Genomic DNA, 8,217 nt, shown 5'->3' on the forward strand with positions numbered 1-8,217 from the left:
TTTTCTGTTCCAGTATCCCATCCAGGATGCCACATTTCCTTTAGTTGTCATGTCTCCTTAGGCTCCTCTTAGCTGTGAAAGTTTCTCAGACTTTCCGTATTTTTGGTGACCTTGACAGCTTTGAGAACTGGTCAGCTATTTTGTAGAATGTCTCTCTATAGAGATTTGTCTGATGTTTTTCTCACGATTAGACTTGGGTTCCTGGTTTTCGGAAGGAAGCCCAAAAGACAGATTATCTACAAAGGGAAGTATTTGACTGACAGCAGACTTCTCAATAGCTTCAGTGGAGGCCAGGAGACAGAGATAGAATATCTGCAAACTGCTGAGGAAAAAACCTGCCAACCTAGAATTTCTACTCAATGAGACTCTTTTTCAAAAAAAGCATAAAATAAAAACATTTTCAGATAAAGCAAAACAAAGAGTTTACCATTAGCATACCCTCTCTCGCTAAGGGAAATTCTCAAGGATGTAATTCAGAGAATAGGAAAATAATCCCAGAAGAACATTCTAAGATGCAAGAGAGTGAAGAGCAAAGAAGACAGTGAACACATAGGTACCTCTGAATCGACATTGACTTTATAAAGCAACCATGATATCTAATTTGTGAGATTAAGGAAAAATGAGCACGAAAATACTAGACGAACACAGCAAATAATTTGGGAGAGAGTAACTGAAGATCATAGATTGGAGTTAGTATGATTAGAGAATACAACTTCCAAATAGTAGAAGGAGAAATGTTTTAAAAATAGTAAAACTAAACAATAGACTGTTTAGTATTCATACATATGCCAATATATTAATACTGTAATGAAATATAAGGACATGATTATAGCAAAATTCACATATTGGTAATCTCTGGATGTGGGAAGAGGGAATGTGATAAGGGGTGGGGCAGTCAGAGGGACTCAGATGAATTGATCATGTTCTTTTTCTTTTTTGGCCGTGCCCAGGCCATGGCAGTGAAAGTGCCGAGTCCAAACCACTGGACCGCCAGGGAATTCCCCATCATGTTCTATTCTTTAAACTGGGTGTTAAGTATATGATTATTTATTTTCTTATTCTTTACACATTAGCTAGATGCCTTAATTATTTTAAATATTTTAAATACTTAATAAAAATTAAAGGTAACTCCATAAAACAAACCATGTTATTTCTCCACTGAAACCCTCTAGTGCCCTCCAGCTTGGAATAAAATCTGGCTGTCTCTCCTGGCCTCACGTGGTCTGCATTATCTGGCTCTTGTGACCTCTCTGCACTTTCTCTCTTGGTCATTAAACTACAGCCACCCAAAGAAGCCAAGGTCTTTCATACCTCAGGGCCTTTGCACAGGCTGTTTCGTCTCAGCATTATTGGCTCCTCATTAACTTTTAGGTCTTAGCTTGAATACACCTCTTCCCCTGACTACTCTCCAATAGGTCCTTCTTGTTATTCTCCATCGTTATCCCCTGCTAGTTTTTTCAGGCAGACATCAGATTTGGCAATTATTTGATTTGTTTTCTTGCTTAATAAAGACTCCTCCACTAGACTGTAGATCCCATTAGGGCAGGGACTGTATACATCTTGTTCATGGTCTATCACCAGCACCTAGCACAGTAACTGGCTGAGACTTACTAATTTTTTTTTCCCCCGTTCGTGCCGCACGGCTTGCAGGATCTTAGTTCCCTGACTAGGGATTGAACCCTAGCCATCAGTAGTGAAAGCATGGAGTCCTAACCACTGGACCACCAGGGAATTCCCAAGAGGCTTAATAAATATTTTTGAATGAATAAATAAATGAACTAATGTCAGACAGATTGAGAGAGGAGGCCCAGGAATAGTCTGTTTGATCAGAAAAGATGTGATTTTTCACGCCTACCCCAGCCTCACTAAACAAAATTTGTTGAATAAATGAAAGAAGGAAAGAATTCCAGCTGTGGGTGGCATCATTTTAAGTGGAAACCAGAACACTTTTCTGCTATTCAGTATTCATTCATCAAACATTACTGGACTTTTACCGTTTACCAGGTCTTGTGCTGGGGCTTTGATGGTGTGTAATACCGTGCCTGCCCTAATAGATGGAGATTATTGAGCCCTGCCTGAAGGTATGAAGTGCTGAGCTCAGTCCCTCTCCCAGCCTTCAGCCTGGAAGGCCATCCCTCTACTTACCTTTCACGGACACAAGCTCCTATTATTCTCCCTCAGGAAGTATGCATTCATTCATTCATCCATTTAATAGATATTTATTGAGCATCTACTTTGTGCTGGGCAGTATGCTAGGTGCTGGGGTTACAGCAATAAACCAGGTGGACAGAGTTCCTGCCCTCAGTGGGTGCCCAGTCTATTGGGGAGACAGGTGATAATCAACTAAACAAACATATGAAGCATGAAGTACAAATTGTGATGAGTCCTGTGAAGGAAATGAACAGGATGGTTATGGGAGAATTATTAGACGTTCTCTCAGCTTTCATTTTAACAGGCATTTTAAAAAGGCAGTCTTGAGCCTCCAGCACAGAGACAGCAAGATTACAAAGTGTGAGGGTGTCCTCTCTCCCTGACTTGGCTTGGGTGGTGGAGAGAGCCCTCTTAACTGGAATGGGTTACCTTGTGGGAATGTGAGGTCCCTATTACTGGAGGCACCTAAGCATGGGCTAGAGTGGGAGCTCTTGGGGATGCTATAAAGGAGCTTCTTGCTTGGGGTGAAGTGGGGGAATTGGACTTGGTGACATGTGATGGGTTGCCCCTCCTAAACACCAAAATTTTTCGTTGCTAATGTTCTTTTATTCTAAATTCCACAAGCCTACAATTTGAAATCTCTAAACATTCTGAGAGTCTGATTTTTTTTTTTTTTTTTTGGCTGTGCCGTGTGGCTTGTGGGATCTTAGTTCCCTGACCAGGGACTGGACCATGGAATGAACCTGGGCCCCGTCAGTGGAAGTATGGAGTCCTAACCACTGGAACACCAGGGAATTCCCCTGAGAGTCTGATTTTAACAAGGATCTTAAGGTAGCTCAGAAGAGGCCAAAGCTTTGGAATCAGAAATAACCTGGTTCATATTCAGGCTCTGCCATTTATTAGCTGTATGACCTTGGAGAAATTGCTTTCCCTCTCTCATCCCTGGTTTCCTCCCCTGAGGAATGGAGATGATAATGCCTGCCTCACAAGGTTGCAAGGAAGATTAAAAGATGGTATATAAGCGTAGCACCTGGTTTGGTTTCCATCCCACAAGACGCCACAGAGTCTTAGATTTTGTTATTTATTTATTTATGGCTGCGTTGGGTCTTTGTTTCTGTGCGCGGGCTTTCTCTAGTTGCGGTGAGCAAGGGCTACTCTTCATTGTGGTGCATGGGCTTCTCATTGCGGTGGCTTCTTTTGTTGCGGAGCGTGGGCTCTAGGTGCACGAGCTCAGTAGTTGTGGCACACGGGCTTAGTTGCTCCGCGGCATGTGAGATCTTCCTGGACCAGGGCTCGAACCCGTGTCCCCTGCATTGGCAGGCGGATTCTTAACCACTGCGCCACCAGGGAAGTCCCTATTTTTAATTTTTTTAATAATCTTTTTTTCCTGACCGCGCCATGTGGCTTGCAGGGTCCTGGTTCCCCCACCAGGGATCGAATCTGTGCCCCCTGCAGTGGAAACACAGAGTCTTAACCACTGAACTGCCAGGGAATTCCCAAGTCTTATATTTTGGAAACCTCCTCACTAAGATCCAAATTTCTCCTTGGGTGCAGTATGGTGACACAGTGAGCTCTGGTGCCAGACTGCTTGGGCTTAGTACCAAATGTCTCTGAACCTCAGTTTCCTCATCTGCCTAATCGGGATAATAACAGGACCTACTTCCTAGGATTATCTTGAAAGTTAAATGAGATGATCCACCGAAAGCAGTTATGTTAAGCAGTTGGTCCTGTAAACTCTCATTATTACTTTCATCATTGGGTCTTGGAGGTTAGGAGTGTTGAAAACTCTGCTACCTGCCTTGGATCCCGAGCACGGAGGTCTCCCTATCTCAGATGAGGGCCTGAGACCGCTGGTCCAAGGGCCTGAGCCTGCAGTGCCTTCAGTGGGAAATGGAGACTGGTGAGCTGATCGGCTCCTCTCTTCTGCCTTTTCCCTTCCCCCTCTCCTATCCTTTGAGAGTGAACTGGTTTCCTCTGGGAGCTCTGCCCTGGGGTTTGGTGGGAAGCCAGGCCTGTGTGTATGTGTCTGGAACGCCAATTTCTGAGCCACAGCAGAGAGGCATCAGCTGACCACAGAGGAGGGATAATGCATTCCTCCAGCTACAGAGTTCCTGGGGGTGGAGTGACAGGGGCACAGCTGATTGGCATTGCCCATACTGTGTGATCATGGACACACACACACACTCTGTCTCTCTCACAGATATGCACATAAAATACACATACACATCTCTATATACACACGTACACATATACGCATGTACATGCATACACCACTGTTTTCTCTGACTCTACATCCTTCTTCCTTCTCTGCTAGCCTCCTCTTATTCTGCACACATCATCCCTCTTCTTCCTCCTTTCCCATTATAACCACAGAAAACAGTCTCCCAGGGCAGGAACTCTGTTTCAGGGCTTTTTCTCACCAAGTTTGTCTGGGGCTTATTAAGTCTTTTTAAAGCAGGGCAGTACGTGGGGGGACTTTTAAGGATCTGGTTTCAGGCTTTGGTTCTGGGAAAGGAGTCTCATCTCCCCTCTGGTCTCTTGCTTCCCTCCTGATCCCCGCCGCCCACCCCGCTACCTTCAGAATGAAGCTTCCAAAAGCCAAGTAAAATGCAGTTCTCATTTATCATTGTTTACTGTCAATTTTCTCAGGTTGCCCTACAATCTTCAAGCACACTCATACTTGAAAAATATCAATGCATATATATAATTCTGTATTTCCTTCTTTCTTCTTTCTTTCCTTCCTTCCTTTCTCACCTTGTCTCTTTCTTCTATATATTTATCGAGTGTCATGTATATGTCAGACGGTTGCTTGGTTTGTTTCACTTGTGTCTACCCTGTTTTGATACTTATCACTCTAAATTAAAGCTATTTGATTGATGCTTGTTTTCCAAGATAATTACAACTCATATTTTTATTTATTTTTATTTTTTTAAAAAGGTTTTTGTTTATTTAGAAGACACAGACTAACATTATTAGATGGTAAAGTTCACAAATGGGTTCATTTCATTCCTTAGTTGTTTTTGGTTGCATTGGGTCTTCGTTGCTGTGCGCGGGCTTTCTCTAGTTGCGGTGAGCAGGGCGTACTCTTCGTCGTCGTGTGCGGATTTCTCATTGCAGTGGCTTCTCTTATTGTGGAGCATGGGCTCTAGGCGCAAGGGCTTCAGTAGTTGCAGCATGTGGGCCCTAAAGCACATGGGCTTCATAAGTTGCAGCACGTGAGCTGAGTAGTTGTGGCTCTCAGGCTCCAGAGCGCAGGCTCGGTAGTTGTGACGCACGGGCTTAGTTGCTCTGCGGCATGTGGGATCTTCCTGGACCAGGGATCGAACCCGTGTCCCCTGCATTGGCAGGCAGATTCTTAACCACTGCACCACCAGGGAAGTCCCACAACTCTTATTTTTAAATGCTAATTATGTAGTACAGGAATTGTGTTAAGCAGTTTACCAATATTATTTTATTTATTCCTCATAATAATCCCATGGATAGTAATTTTAATATCCCTATTTTATAGATTATGAAATGGAAGCTGGGGCTTCCCTGGTGGCGCAGTGGTTGAGAACCACCTGCCAATGCAGGGGACACGGGTTCGATCCCTGGTCCGGGAAGATCCCACATGCTGCGGAGCAACTAAGCCCGTGCTCCACAACTACTGAGCCTGTGCTCTAGAGCCTGTGAGTCACAACCACTGAGCCCGCGTGCTGCAACTACTGAAGCCCACGCACCTGGAGCCCGTGCTCCTCAATGAGAAGCCTTCGCAATGAGAAGCCCGTGCACTGCAATGAAGAGTAGCCCCAGCTCGCTGCAACTAGAGAAAGCCCGTGCACAGCAGCGAAGACCCAACACAGCCAAAAATAAATAAATAAATTTATATAAAAAAAGAAATGGATGTTTATAGGTTAAAAATGTCACCCAGGACCACAGAGATAGAAAATGGCACAGTGTTATATGTCAATTATATCTCAACAAAGATGGGGAAAAAAAGGCACAGTAGGAATTTGAACACAGAAAATCAGAATCCAAAGTTCCTGTTCTTAACCACAATGAGATCCTGCCTCCCAGTGGGCTGTATGTCCTGTGAGGTGAGACACTATCTTGTTTACAACTACTTGTTTATGTACTTACCACTGTGTCTGGCATATAGTGGATATTCAATAAATATTGTTGAATGAATGAATGAACTGTGAACTCATCCTTTGCTGCTATGTAGGCTGCAGAAATGAGAAGGAGGGATATGGGCTTAGAAGCCAGAGAGACCCAGGTTTGCATAGAGATCTGTTCTTACTAGTGCTGTGCCTCAATTCCCTCATCTATAAAATGGGGATAATATAAAGACTGTGCAGGATTCATGTGAGGTTTAAATGACAATGTATATTAATCAGCCAGCTCATGTGCCAATGTATAGCAAACTGAACAAATGACATCTATTTTTTATATGTACATGTGCATATAATACAACCGCATTATGTATGTGGCCTCAGTGGGTTTTTTTTATTTTAAAAAATGTATTTATTTTATTTATTTATCTTTGGCTGTGTTGGGTCTTCAATGCTGGGCACAAGCTTTCTCTAGTTGCGCCAAAGGGGGATGCTCTTCATTGTGGTGTGCCGGCTTCTCAATGCGGTGGCTTCTCTTGTTGTGGAGCACGGGCTCTAGGCGCGTGGGCTTCAGTACTTGTGGTGCCCGGGCTCAGTAGTTGTGGCTCGTGGGCTCTAGAGCACAGGCTCAGTAGTTGTGGTGCATGGTCTTAGTTGCTCTGCGGCATGTGGGATCTTCCTGGAGCAGGGCTTGAATCTGTGTCCCCTGCATTGGCAAGCTGGTAGGCGGGTTCTTAACCACCGTGCCACCGGGGAAGTCCCCTCGGTGGGTTTTCAGTGATATAGAGCCATTCCCCTCTTGTTGGATACTTGGCTTGGCCTCTAGTTATTTGCAAACAGAGGTTTGCTGTGGACAATTTGTATACGTACCTATTTTCTTGTGAGTTTTTTTTTTTTTCCCTTGATGGTATCTTATGTGGAGGATTCTACCTGAAGATGCAGGGAATCTACAGACTGATGTGGCCCTATTTATTGCCTAACACATCCCAGGTAGGAGTGGAAGATGGAGACAAGAGGCAGAGATGAGGGCTGCTTGAGATGCGCAAAGTGATGGGATTTTTCTGGTAATGATCACACCTCACTTGTGTGTTTGGCAGCTGTCTAGCAGAGTGGGTCAGTGCCCAGGCACCAGTGTCAAACAAGCCTAGGTTTGAATCCCAGCTCTGCCCTTCTCACAGATGTGTGACCCGGGCCAATGAGATCTTCTAAATTGTAATTTTCCCTTCTGTATAATGGGAGTGTTCTTAACGGTAGCTACTCCACGAAGCTATTGTAAAGTTGAGAAAACACATGAAAATGCTTAGATCTAAGCCTGGCCAATAGTAAGCATTCAATAAAAGTGATTATATTGATTGCATAAGATTCACAGAGTACAGTATATTTCCCCATTGATTTAATCCTGACACAGTCCCTGTGAGGTAGGGGTTATTAGGACCTCCATCTCACAGATGAGGAAATTGAGGCCTAGAGAACTGAAGTGCCGGGACCAGGGTCGATGTGGAGCTCACACAGTGTCTGAGCAGGGTTCGTAAACCAGGTCTCCAGAGGCCCAGACCCAGAGCCCCACCGTCTAGCTTTCTTCTCTCACACCAGGAGTTGTGGGTTCTTCTCTGGCCAGTGTGGTACTTCAGGCTTTTCCGTATTCGACTGTGAACAGAACAGGGGCTTAATCTCTTAAACTCCCTTCCAACTTCGAAGTGGGGACAGTGTTCACCCCTTACCCAAGCCCTAAACAGCCAGCAACGCGTTCATCCCAGAGGGCGGAGCCTGGCAGCGTTAGACACCAGGCCCCACACTAAGCCACGCCCACAGACCAAAGCTCCAGCCCCACAGTGGGAAACCAGCTCCCTCAAATCTCCTCCACTAGCAACCTGCCTGCGAAGTCCCTCGCAGCTCGTGTCTACCTCTTAAACTCAAGCCCTGTCCCTGGAGTCCAGCGCTCCGCCATGTGCAGCCCACCCCAACGCCCAAAGCC

The sequence above is a fragment of the Stenella coeruleoalba genome, assembly GCF_951394435.1.
Source record: "Stenella coeruleoalba genome assembly, chromosome: 15".
Taxonomy (NCBI): Eukaryota; Metazoa; Chordata; class Mammalia; order Artiodactyla; family Delphinidae; genus Stenella; species Stenella coeruleoalba.